This window comes from Diadema setosum, chromosome 2 (assembly GCF_964275005.1).
Source record: "Diadema setosum chromosome 2, eeDiaSeto1, whole genome shotgun sequence".
Classification (NCBI taxonomy): Eukaryota; Metazoa; Echinodermata; class Echinoidea; order Diadematoida; family Diadematidae; genus Diadema; species Diadema setosum.
Genome location: NC_092686.1, coordinates 3,079,240 through 3,093,879, shown reverse-complemented (window position 1 = coordinate 3,093,879; position 14,640 = coordinate 3,079,240).

Here is a 14,640-nt window from a genome sequence, read left to right as displayed (position 1 = left end):
ATCCTTCTTCAAATCCAATCCCCAACCCACCAACCCCTGATTAAACAAAACCTAAATCATCCCACACCCACATTCACCAACCCAAATACATACATATACACACACACACACACACACACACACACACACACGAAGGTTCCGTTATTCCAAAGTTTCGTTTTTTTTCCGAGGCTTCATTTTAATATCCGAAACACACAATTCCCTATACCTAGAGGTTCGTTGATCCAAAAATGAAATTCGGAATAACGAACCTTCGGAATAATGAGCCTTCGGACGAATGAGCCTTCGGACGAATGAGCCTTCAGAGTAACAAACTTTTGCAATAACGAAATGTAACCCCCTTCCCACATACCGACGCACACCCGAACCGATACCACATTCCTTCCTGATGAAACGATTTCCCAATGTTGATAAATAAGACATAATGGACCGTATGCAGAAAAGCAGCATCTGCCCGCACGCAAGCTCCACTCCGAATTCATAATTATACAAATCTGCCAAACAAACTCATCAAATTCAAAGCTGCTGATAAAATCAATATCAACGTTTATGCCAGCAACAGCTTACTAGTTATCCCTCCCCACGCGCAGGTAAAAAACACATACGCAAAACACACACACACACACACACACACGCACAAACGGACACTAATTTATCATGTGCACGCGCACATACACACTTCCTTGAAACCTCACCATGACTTTTTACATGGCATGTTTGCATGGATGTAGCGCCATGTAAGTTATGTGTTAGTATTTCAATGATTATGTCCAGAACGATATTACCCAGCAAAATGTGCTTCGAGGGCGAGCGACAATCCGTGCCGCCAGCCCCCTACACGGATTGTCGCCAGGCGACAATCCGTGTAGGGGGCGACAATTCGTGTAGGGGCGACAATCCGTGTCGCAACACGCTCGCTTGGGTTCGGTCGCTTTCATGATATTAAGTGTAAGAGTTAATACAAGAAGTTTGTTTAAATGATACCATTTTATAACCAAATTGTTTTTTAAGAATCGACATCAAAATATATTGCTACCTTAAACATGTGAGACTGTTTCAAGTCGACAAAACGCGCAAAAACATGCATCAAAATGCACCATGTACAACATCAAAAAGCAAAAAGTTCTCACTATGGAAGGGGGACAGCCCCTCCCACCCCCTCCCCTCGCTCGTTCCGCTCGCTCGGACTCGGTCGCGTTTATGATATTCAGTGTAATTTATAATACAAGAAGTTTATTAAATCATACAATTTTATAGGCAAAATTGTTCAATAATAATCTACATCAAAATTTACTACTACCTTAAACATTTGGGACGGCTTCAAGCGATAAAACACGCCAACAAAAATGCATCAAAGTGCACCATTTACAACATCAAAATGCAAACAGTTCTCACCATGGGAGTGGGAAACCCCCCTCGCTCGCTTCGCTCCCTCGCATCTAACCGCTCCCCCTAATGATCATATCCTGACTACGCCGGTGATAGGCCCCACTATTTAGTAGGCCTTCACAGTGATGTCGCACAGGCGGAGCAAGAGCTGAGATACCACGATTTAGTCATTCAATTGTCTATGAATATTTCTTTTGCTTACTTGTTTTTTGATAGGAAAAAATCCAAAATGTCACCAAAAGTGAGCCAAGATCGCTGAATTTCAGGTCTGAAAATGCAAAATCTCCCAATCCCCCACAACCTCCCCCCGCTCCGTCGCTCCGCTCCGTCGCACAGATATCCAAACTCCAAGCCCCTCCCCCACCCACCATTATTAAAACGGAACGATGCCCCCGGGATGATTGCTTTATTGACTTAAATCAAGAAAATTGAAAAATACAATAGCTACAGGAAAATATCTATTCTAATTATTACATAATTTTATTACATAAAAGGAATGTTACCATTTTATTGAATTTATTTCGGTATTATTCAGGGCTGCGCTACGTTTTTGAAAGGGGGGTCAAAATTGCCTTTCAGTCAAGAGGAAGAAAATCAAAAGACAAGAGAAACAACAACAAAAAAAAGCCTTCATAACTTTAAAGTGTGATTTTCCGCCGAAAGTCGGCTGACAAGCAAAAAACAAACAAACAAGAACAATATATGTATATATATAAATGTATAACATTTATTGGTTTAAAGAATTATATGTTAAGTAAAGTCGATCATTAATGATGTTATGTCCATATCGGTCCTGTCTGTAGCACTTTTATGTATATATATATATATATATATATAACTCAAGATTTATCATCATTTAGTTTAAGGCCACTGGATGTAAGCCAGATACTTCAGGTCTTGCCAACATGCTTCATGTTTTGCAATGGCCGATGACAGTGAAGACACAGCAGGTTTGAGAGAAAATGAAGTTGTGTATCATATGCATAACAATGATAACCAATACAATGTTTGCGCAATACTTTACAGATTAGTTACGTAAACAGACAAAAAACAAAAACAAAAACGGGCCTCCAACAGAACCCTGGGGTAACCAATAACAAATAACCAATAACCAATCCTGACATAATTCTTCTCTGCAGCAACTCAATAATCATCATTTTCAGTGCGTAAAACACACGTGTGCGTACGTATAGGACCTATACAATGTAGATGTAGGCTTACATAAAAGTAGGCTACATTCCAGATGTATACAATAATGATAATAATACATGAATGTCTTATATCGCATGAAATGCACACACAAAATGTCGGAGAACGTGGCTACAGCTGCTAACGTCTTTGACGGTGAGAGAGGTGTTTAACCAGGGGGTATAGGCCCTAGTTATCCAGGGGATTTTCTTTCCCGCGGGGGGGGGGGGGGGGATAGTTATGGGGGGGGGGAGTTTTCCGGGTGGTATTTAACTGGGGGGTAGTTATCCTGGGGGTAGTTTTCCGGGTGGTAGTTATCCGGGGGTAGTTATCCTGGGAGTAGTTTTCCGGGTGGTAGTTTTCCGGGTGGTAGTTATACGGGGGGCAGTTATCCGGGTGGTAGTAATAATAATAAAATAATAATGTGAGACTCTTATAAAGCGCATATTTCTACCTAAAAAAGATACTCAAGGCGCTATAGAACACAGTACATGTGTCACGTTACAACAGTATCACAAAAAAATAAGACTATAAGCCAACAAACAATAGGCCTATATACGTTGTCAATTTCAATTGAAAATATATGTCTTGAGATTCTTTTTGAAACCATCAATGGAAGATGCTTCTCTAAGATATTTTGGTAGGCCATTCCATTCCATAATCTTGGTGGCAGTTATCCGGGGGGTAGTTATCCGGGGGGGGGGGGGAATAGCCCGGGGGGGGGGGTACAATGTAGTTATCCTTGTGGTAGTTATCCGGAGGGTAGTTGCCCAGGGGGTAAGTGCCCGGATACTCTCCAAGGATTTAGGGTTATAATAGGGTTAGGGTTGTGATATGGTTTTAAATTTACTTTTTAGCGTGCAGATATATCATAGGAGCAATTGTCTGAGAAGCAAATATCATGGAACCAAATGAATATGGCCTACAATACCGTAATCCATTTAGTTTGGCATTCATAAATTGCTCAGAACATGGTCAAAACATAATCTGATGGGGTTATTTTGGTGAAACAGCTTAAAATATAGTGTGACTTCAGATGTTTCAGTCCAAACTTGGGTAGAATGGATTCCAAACACAGTCATACAGTCAAGTGGTAGCTTTTTCACGGAGTAAATAACGGGATATATCGTCGGTATCTTGGGCATCTTTAACACTGTTCAATGAGGTAGTACAATCACGTAGAAAATCTTTTCTGAATAATGTTACGCAAATAATCATTTTGGCTGTTTTGAATATGTCAAGTTATTTTTTTTTAAGCGTTAAAACAAATTTGAAATATGTGTTAACCATAATGTAAAGGTGTAATTACACAGCATTCTAGGAAGAATTGTTATTTCACCAGGCAGCATACCAGTTATAAGGACACGTTCACCTTCATAGACATGTGTGTTGAGTGAAAGATGTATTAATAGAACACATCAGTGAGAGTTTGAGGAAAAATGGACAATCCGTTCAAAAGTTATGAATATTTGAAGTTTCTGTTCAGTGACGATGAGAAGACTACTGTAGCTTGTGATGTCACATGTGTACAATATGAAGAAAGTATTTCGTTACCGTTGGTTTGTACGTTTGTTTGTTTGTTTGTCCGTGTGCAAAATAACTCAAAAAGTAGTCAACGGATTTGAATGAAACTTACAGTAGAGAATGTAGAGAATGAAACAAGTAACAAATTATCAACTTGTGAGAGCGATTCGAGAATTGTTTGGTAATTTATGAAGGATGTTTGATATTTTGACAGGTAGGGTCAATGAACTTGGGAGTTCAAGCTGCGTATTTTTGAGGTTTTCAAACGCGTACTGAAGTGCGTGCTCTAGTTTCTGCTAGGGCGAGGCGCGCCGCGCAGCTGAGGGTTTATGACGTAACAAAGGCTTCTATATTGGGAAATTGGGCGATTTTCTATCATACTATACTGTAAACCTATGGGTGGAAATCACTGATCTCTATGGAAGAGCCCAAAGACCTTTTCCCCAGTGGTGGAAAGGAGAAAAATCTCTTTGGGAAGAGCAAGATCATCGGTGGAAAGTAGCTGCTTGGCGGAGGTCTGCGCTCTCAGAGTGCTTTTCTAGTTCAACATATTTTCACTTTTCTCGCATAACAAAGACACTCGACTTCTCTTTTTTTCAGAAGGCCCTTTATGGTACGTTCCCACTGCCGATCAGATCAACTCGATCAATCCCGATCAAGCTTTTTTGGCCTGGTCGGGCTCGCTCGGCATTGGTATTCGGGGTCGATCTACCTTGATCGGCATCGCTCCTGCTTCCTTCACGATAATTTTGAACATGTCCAAAATATTCGAGTAGGAAGCCCGAACACCAACAGCTCGGGTAGTGATCGAGAAGAGAGCGAGCTGATCGGGAATCGGTCGTATAGAAATCTAGTGTGGTCGGGACCGACTTTTCCCCGAGCTCAGTTCCCGATCATCTCGAGTTATACTCGAATGCTACACGATTGATTTCAGATCATCTCGATCCAGGATTCATCAGTTTCATGAATAACTCGACCGCTACACGACCGATACAGGACTGCGGTCGATTGATACTCGACTAAACTCGATCATGCTTCGACCGGCACTCGATCAAATACCGAGCACTTTTTGAAAGTGCTTGCAGCAGGTGCAGACGTACTGTCTTAACACTCATTTATTGTTCATGAAAAATATAAGCAGTCCTTGGTCACGTTAAAAAGTTAAATGTCGTCAGTATCTTCAGCCAGTCCTGGCCCACTGAAGAAAAGAAAAGGGCCACGAAGAGAGAAAAGACAACAAATCCTAAACAGCAGACATGGCAGAATTAGACTTTCCAGACAAAAATTTCAGAAGAAAGAAAGGAAACACGACTGAAACTGAGAAAAATTCGGTACTCTGGCAATAATCCAGTTCGGAGTTAGCTCATGGGCACATTGGTACGAATGACCTTTCTTTTTTCTCAGTTGGTTAGGGGCACTTCACTCGTTTTCAGAGCGACATAATGCATAAGCTTTACGTAACAATTTATGGATTCATCAATCCCGTTCAAACAAAGAATAAACTTGCGTAGACCAGATGAGCAGAATGATCTGTCAATTCACACTTGAGAAAGCATCCATTTCATTATTTTGCATTGAATGTATTGACAATCTCTTTCTATTGATATTGCCAAATACCACTTTTGCTGACAGGTGGATGTGCTGGCAAGCGGCATTTGCAGGGATTACATGAATAATCATTACATGACAGATGCTTATCCCAGTATATTTAAAAAACAACATGCCTGTTGGTCCGAATGACCTTGTTTCTGCTCATGCGCAAAGTGGAACTCCGAACTGGCTTATATGACTGTAATGTGAAAAGAAATTATTTACTTTAGTTATAATCTGAGAACTGTTTCTTGAATTCTTTTGCTAGCTTGTCTGTTTCAAAGTTGAAGTTGATTACGTTGATATAAAATCTATTTCTTACGCTGACGTGTTAAAACAGTAGTTGTAACTTAGATTCATAAATGCTCAGTACTTTTATTTACGTAGATATTACACTTTTGCTTCGCTTAATAATGTTATTTTTTTATTGAGAGTTGCATGTACATTGCTTGAAGTCCACCTTGATATCGATTGGCTGGGATGAGTTGACAAAAAAAAAACAACCAAGATTTTCATCATTTTTGCTAATGTAAAATGTTGTATTGTTTTAATTTTCATAATAATGTACTCTGTTCCACATATCAGCACACTTCATGAATTCATAAATTAATGTGATACATGCATTTTCTTTTACACACTCTTGGGCTTTTATACTTTATCAATGAATACATACATATTTTTCATTCACTTTTTCATTCTTAAATAATGAGAACAACAATGACAAAGATAACACGACTCAATAGGGTTGTAGAACAGTCATTTTTTAAACTCTATATAATGGTGCATTTATGGGCATATAGGCCTATGTTTCATTTTAGACCAAATTAATTTCAGCCCACCTATATGTAATGCACTTACGAAGCGTGGCGGTGTAACATTTTTTTTTTCTTATGAGATATCAAACTTTGATTTACTATTCTTCACATCCAATACAAATATTGAATGTATAATATGAACGAACCTATTAAAATATGGTGTCCCGGCAGACAGAGTGCTACAAAACTGTCTCTTATTCAAAAAGATATGAGCGACTGAATGAAATCCTTACATTATTCAATAGGAAAAAAAAACCACCTCAAATTCTATTTGACACAATGATAATCAATCTTCGTGCAGGCGCTTTGATCTCCATGAAAATTTGTGATTTACAAAATCTGTAACTTTTGGGCACTGATATCCTCCTTGACTGAGCGATAGTGAAGCCGTAAAAACTGATAACGAATGCGTCCAAAATAACGACTGAAAACAGATAAAATGAATGAATGCAAGTGAATGCATTTTTTTGGGGGGGTACCTTTTTGAGTGGCTCACAAACAGAGTGATCAGTCTTTATCATCGTTTTTCAGGAAAAATGACTATAGAATCGAAACGCCTGCGCGAGAATTGATGATTGTGGTTTCAAAATAGGAAGTGTTCTTCTATCAACTATAGGTTTTGCTGGCCAATTTCGCACTTTTGTCAGTCCAGTTCCTAATTGCTGCATTCAATTTAGCAAAATATAGCATAGATGACATGTTCGGTAGTTCAATTTTATGATCTCTTCATTCAAATTCATTTTGGAGCATTCAAATTACCTTTAGCCTCATTCTAATTAACACTTTATCAATTGAAATTCGTAAAACAAGCGCCATTTCGTTATTCGTTCATTCAGTTTAGAATGATATAGTCACGTGATCACGGGCATGCTGCTCTCGTTCATTCAAATTCATTTTTGGCAATCAATTTAACATCTTTTGCAGTCAATTTAGCACGCAAGTTTATGGTTTGGTTCTTTATTTTTTTTTTAACATAGTTATTGTTTTCCAAGCGTCATTACATTTCATATTTTCGTACTCATTTTAGACATTTTGGCAATATTTTTTTTTTCTTTAATGTGCTTAGTGACTCTTCAAGTCCGAAGATAATGCAACATGTGCATGGCCACAGCTTATCTCGCCGTTGAGCGCTTTATTCCGTGTGTCGGCCAGTTCTAGGAAGTCAAGGTTATGATCATCAAATATTCCTATAAACCTTTTTCTGTCCCCTTGAGAAAATTGTAATACGTATGTATCTAACTTGTGCCGTCATGACTGGAAAATGATGAAGTTAAACTATATAATAGTGTTGGTACATGTAGGCCTAAAATGGCATGTATGAAAGAAAAGGGGCGTTACAGAACAGCAGACTCGAGTAATGGTCAAAAATACGATACTTTTACTGATTAACAGTGCGTGCATGAAACAATAAGTCACATACAAATACGCGTTTAAATGTTATCAACTTTTCAAGAAAGAAAAACATGACATTAATTTGAATGAACATGTTAGGAATTTGACTGCCCATATGCGAAAGTAAATGACTGAAGTACCCCTTTCGCCAGTGCTGGCGATTTTGAATGACTGAAGAGCACGTGCCAATTTGAATGCCCGTTTTACGAATTCGAAAGGCACACAGTATATGCAAATCTCATGGATCGGAATGCTAATTGAACGAGCAACTTGCAATTTTGAATGACAGAATGTGCAGTGACGAGAATTTCGCTAAATTGAATGAACCTTTTCTCAAATGGACTGACAAAAGTGCGAAATTGGCCGGGAAAACCTATACCAAAGATAATTATTTCTTTCGTTCATTCATGCTTTTGCAATTAATAATCAGTTTTATAGCACTCTTTTGGGCCACGCCGTATGCAGGTATAAATACTGAGTTGTCTCATATAACCACACGAATAATTGTAACCGATTCTTCTTTCACTCGATCACTGTACGAACCTGCCGACCCGTTCGATGCAAGATCTTTCACAGATCGTGTCATGTCGAGCTGGTCTAAGAAGTCTAGTAGAAATCGAGTATTGACCGTGTAGCGATCGTGTATTGATTGTGTGTAGATCGGGATGTTCGAGTAGAGATCTATGTGGTTGTCGAGGAGAGATTCTGGAGATGTCGAGAATGGTCGGGTGTGGATCGTACAAGATCGAATAGCGGTCGGGAAGGGATCGTGTTGAAGGACGATCGAGCATTTGGTCGTGATTGCTCTGGTGAAAATAGGTCATCGGGATTGATCTCGCTTGATCGAGTTGATCTGATCGGCAGTGGGAACGGGGTATAACATATGTCAGTAACAAGTCGAAGAAATGTGCACTTTGTTCAAAAAGTAAAGTTTTGTGAAATTCTCTTTTTATTTTCCTTATATCGTTCTACACATGTGACATCATACACTGCAGTAGTCTTCTCATCCAGCAGTTATTGTGCAGATACTTTGAAAATTCATAACTTTTGAACGGATTATCGGATTTCCCTCAAACTTTCACTGATGTGTTCGACTAATATTGTTACATTCATTCAATCCACATGTACGTAAAGGTGGACTTGACCTTTAAAGGTGGTATGTGGGAGGTTTAACCATTTTTGAAGCCAAAAATTACCATTTTTGGGGGGGAGGCGAGGATAATCATCAGAAAATTTGAGCGATTTTATATTTGACTCAATGTCTACCATACCAATTATTACACTTCTCTTCAATTTTCTCTTTTGCAATTCCAGAGAAATTCGAACGAAACCTTGTTAGCATCAATTATACATTTTGGGGGAATCGTTGTTGCTACATAAATGATTTGCGAAATGAACAATGATTTGATAATCACTATCTTACCATGATATGTTAAGTTTCTTATTTTCCACATTTTGATTATTCGTTTCATTTTTTTTTCAATGTTCCTAAACCAATTCAAATATCAAAAGTTGTCACTATGACTATTCAAGAACACTCCAAGATACTTGACTGGTTATTCAGACCACTGTAATCCATCAATACACTCATTGCAGTTTCCATCTTAACATATAGCCTGTGTTTTCACAAAGTTCAATTTTGGGCCTGCATACATACCAAAAACCTTAATTTTCCTCTCATTATACACTTGAAAATAGACATTCTTGTAGTTAACAGTGCCAACGGAACCGGTGGGGGAGGGGAACTCGGGCTCATTTCTTTTCACAATACATAGAAATACATAGGTGTAACCACTTTGTCCCCCAACTTTTTTTCATCCGGGAAGTGGCACCAGGAAAAAAGAAAAAAAAAAAAAGCTTTTGACGTTTCCCAGCCGATTAAAAGCGTTTTTGTTTTCGTTTTTTTTCTTTATGGCTTGTCAGCTGAAGAAACCCGGAAACAGAGTCAGAAAGTTGCGCTGAAGACCTTTTTTTTTTTTTTGTTGTTTTTTATTTGCACCAGGAGTAGCGGCTCTGAAGGCCTTTATTACTATTTTATTTTAATTGCTTGTCAGCTGACGAAACCCGGAAGTGGCACCAGAAAAAAATAACGTGGGCGCCCACTTTTCAAAACGTGGCGCCGGCCCTGGTTAATATTCATATTTCTGTATATTCTGCTACATGCACTCCTAACAAATTCTCACAGCTGATGACTATCACTCCCCACCCCCTCCCCCCCCCCACAAAAAAAAAGTGATACAGAAACACAAACATAGAAACAGACAGAGGAATGTACATAGATTGCATGTAGATTACATATATGCATGTGTGTCTGTCTGTCTGTCTGTGTTCCATAAATCCCTCTGTTTTCTTTGTCATCCACCCCCTCAGGAGAAAAAAAGATTCTGTTCTCTAACACTGCATTGTTAACAACGGTAATACATGATCAAGGCGTGCATGTATATTTATTATCGTGAGAAAGAAACCAAACATTATAGTACACATAGCACCGTAGTTCGTCTGGCCCGAAATTCAATTTCGAAGAAGAAATCTAAACCGGCATGATTATTTGACATAACATGCATATATTTTGCAACGCGTCATCCACTCTTTACAATTGAAGTGTGGTAAAACAGTGTTCCTCCCACTGTGACATACAATAATAAATTCAATGGACCATCAACCACGAGTCATCATATTAATTTTGATCATTCATTCATTACCTCCTCCGAGGGAAGAGGATATGTATTCATCGGCGTTGGTTTGTTCGTGTGCAAAATAATTCAAAAAGTTGCCAACGGATTTGGATGAAACTTACAAGATAGGTGGAAAATGACGCAAGGAACAGATAATTAAATGGATTGTTTTTTTATTTCATGTACTATTTTATTTATTATCGCGAGGAAGAAAACCAAACAAAAATAACAAAAGTACCATAGTTCGTCTGGCCGCGTACTCGGTTTCGAAGAAGTCTAAACCGGTATAATCATTTGACATACCATGCATATGTTTGGCAAGCGTCATCCACTCTTTACAATTGAATTGTGGCAAAACAGTGTTCCTCCCACTGTGACGTGCGCCAGTACATTGAATGGACCATCAACCACAATTCATCATATTCATTTTGATCATTAATTTATTACCTCCGCTATAGAAGGAGGTTACGTTTTCATCGACGTTGGTTTGTCAGTGTGCACAATAACTCAAAAGTTGCAAACGGATTTGGATGTAACTTACAGAAAAGGTTGAGAATGACGCAAGGAACAGATGATTAAATCTCGGTATTGTGATCCGGGAATTTTTATGAATTCTATAAGTGTATGGGTGGACATTACTGATCTCTCTATGGAAGAACAAGATCAGTGGTGGAAATTAGCTGCTTGGCGGAGGTCTGCGCTCTCAGAGTGCTTCTCTAGTTTATTAAGTTTTGTTGTAGAAAGAAAAAACATGCATACAGAGATTTTTTTTAATGAGATTTTTGAACGCAAAGTTCATCTATGAAATGACGGTACGAAAGTACATTACAAAAAGCAATAAGCAATTAGAGCTAAAGTGATACAGTAATGAACACAAACTAAGGTACCGAAGATATAGAGCTGACTGTTTCGTTGCTCGTTGCGTGACACGTCAGTACTGATTTTAGAATAGCTGATGAAGTTTGTTTTTTAAACATTTCAATACTGTTATACAAATTTGGATGAACCTTAAAAGACTGTTGAAAAGAGAACTGGCAAAAGAGGAAAATGTACTTTTTCTTTGTATTCTGCAAACATTTCTGTGAAGGTGCGGGGATGAACAATGAGCATGATAGGGCATTATCTAGCGTCGTACGTGACTTGTCACCGAACAGCCTGCATAAACAAGGTGGGGCTCATCCATTCAAGACTTTTGATACCGTAAAGCAGTATTGATATTAGGCGCTTTCCTTAAAGGGGTGTATAGATTTGGTTTGTTTGTTCAGTTTCCATCTGAGAAGATGGCTGGATAGCCCATATTCAGCTACGTTAAGCTGGTCTTCCATGGGGTCCAGGTGGATGTGAGGTGGGACCACTTCACCGGGTTAAACACCCTGCTCTTTGCGATGAATGAATGAAGCGGGATCTTTTACGTGCATGAGTTGTTACTCTCTCATACACGGGACCTCCATTTTATGTCCTATCCGAGGGACAGAGTGTTTTGCCTCTTGCTAGAGGGGACGGTATGCTTACACACAACATTGCTCAGTCCAGACTCGGGTTCGAACCCGGGCCGCGTGATCATGAGGCAGACGCGCTACCGACTGAGCCAACTCACCGTTGATTTATATGGGACTTCAGGTTTCCAACTTTTTTTGTCAGAAATTGAGAAACATCTTTTAAAACATGAAAGAGCACATAATTCTAAGACATTTTCAAAGTTTATTTGATGAAAATCTGTTTTGAAATGGCTGAGATATCCAAAGCAAAGTGATTATGATAAAAGATGGATGTGTTTGGAAAGATTTCGTCTTAGTGGCTATAAAACAGAATGTCTGAGGAGAGGATCACCAGCTTTGTTAAATAAACGCATGTTGAAAATGTAGAAGCTTTATAAGTGGCAAGCGTATCAAACTAAAAAAGACAGCAAAGTACTTGGAGTTACACTTTAATAATCAAGAATTGAAATAGAATTATTATGTATAGATAGACTATGTAAAAGGATAGGAGATTGGTCAGTTTTGTAGGCCATTTTTGCTGTTATAGTTAAAATTAACATACACAATTATAAGCATCAAGATAATATGTTACAATCCCCTTTCTTCCCTTCGGGAACTTGGTATACCAGGTTCAGCATTTTCAGAACTGCAAAGGAGAGAAACTGTGTCATGTCTTAAGCATACGGATTGCTGAAAAAAAAATCAAGCATTTGTTATATCACCTCACTTTAAAATTAGATTGAGATGTGGTTGCACTACATTCTTTCAATGTCAATGGGAGCTGGGAGTGTTTAGATAACAAGAAAATATACATGCGATGTCAGAGATAGTATTTGTTGTGGAAATAAAGAATTTAGATTTTTTTTTTGCATTTTGTGTGTGTGATTTTACGAGGGATGGATACAGTTAATTATTCTCCCCAGTATACCCCAACATGATGTAAAATCATCTGTATATTTTACTGGTTTGCCTTTCCACATATTTTGTGCCATCACAGAACAACATTTTGCTATCACAGAACAAAAACAAGAACAAAGTAGGCGAATATAAAGACACAGACGAAAAAAAAATGTTTAAGTTGAACACGGACTTAGAAAGAAGTGCAAAAGTTGTACAGCTCTAAAGTGATTAGGTGAGAGAAAATCAAACGTGCAGTAATGGTTTTCTCATCAGAAAGGGCTATGATATCAAATTGGTCGATGTTTGTTTGGTTGTTTTTTTTTTTTTTTTTTTTTTGAGGTCTTGCTCACATACAGATGATATATGACAAGTAGATCTGACCGCATTTGCGTCTTCATCTCTTATCAATCAAGCCCATTGATCCAGGGTGGCCTTTATGTTTGACTCAATGTCTACCATACCAAGACCACCGTCTTTTGGAGAATTAGGTGATCCGAGTATCCTCTCGGATCACCTGTTTTTGTACGGATTCTTTCTTCTTTAGGTGATCCGAGTATCCTCTCGGATCACCTATTGTATCTGTACGGATTTTTTCTTCTTCTTCTTCTTTATTTCTTTCTCCTCAAAACTTGTGCAGAGGTTAACTCAAAAAGTCCCCCTCCTATCACTTTCAAACTTATACCATATAATTATGTATCATGTCCTAAGGACGACAGATCTAGTGTATCAATGTGATCAGTCAATCGTGACGTCATTATGACGTCATTATCTGAAATCACGTTTACATTAATATCTCATTAATGGAGTGGAATTTTTCAATGAAATTAGAATATCATATAGTTCAAGTCAAGTTCTATTGATATATTTCATAAAATTTAGTCACGTTCATAGTAAACGAGCGCGTACGCGCGCGTTGAAATTTAAACATGCTCTAATCAACCTTAAAATTGTTTTGCACACGTTTCAGATCATTTACAGCATTTCAAAAAAAATCGACGGACGCGTATGCGCGCGCGCATATACGCACGCACAGCTCATATGCAATAGAGATTTCCCGTTTTATCACACGGAATATATTTTTAAAATGTCAAGGAATATTTCTACCAAGTTTCAAGTCAATCCGACTCAATATGACGTCAAACGGGCCCGTCAAAGTTGAAATTCCGCGCGCGCGTCAATGGCGATATACAGTGCAAGTATGCCAAAAAAACCGCCAATTTTAAATCGGATTTTACTCGTCAGGATGGACGGTGACCCCCCATTTTCTTTACATATTCTGAAAGCTGATGAATTGCACATGTCATTTCATGGGCTGGCTGTGCTGACAAAATGATTAAAAGATATCAGATTTCTTAATAAAGTAAAAAAAGTAAATTTTCAAAATGACGTCATCAAATTTCAAGTTTACTCGAGCGTATCTCACTTATCCTTTGTCAATTTTCACCTAAATTTCAATATGTTGTAGCTTATGAAATGCTCTTTCATTAATGTAATTACACAATTTTGATTAGATGACGACATCACCTCAAAAAAATGGATTGAAGGTAACCTTGTCAAATTTGACCAGTTTACGTGTTATCTCTATGGGAGTGCAATTTTTATGGAAATGAAAATTGACATGACTATCTTTATCGAGCACTAGCTCGCTTATGCTTCGGTGAATTTCTCTAAGATTTTAATATGTTGTAG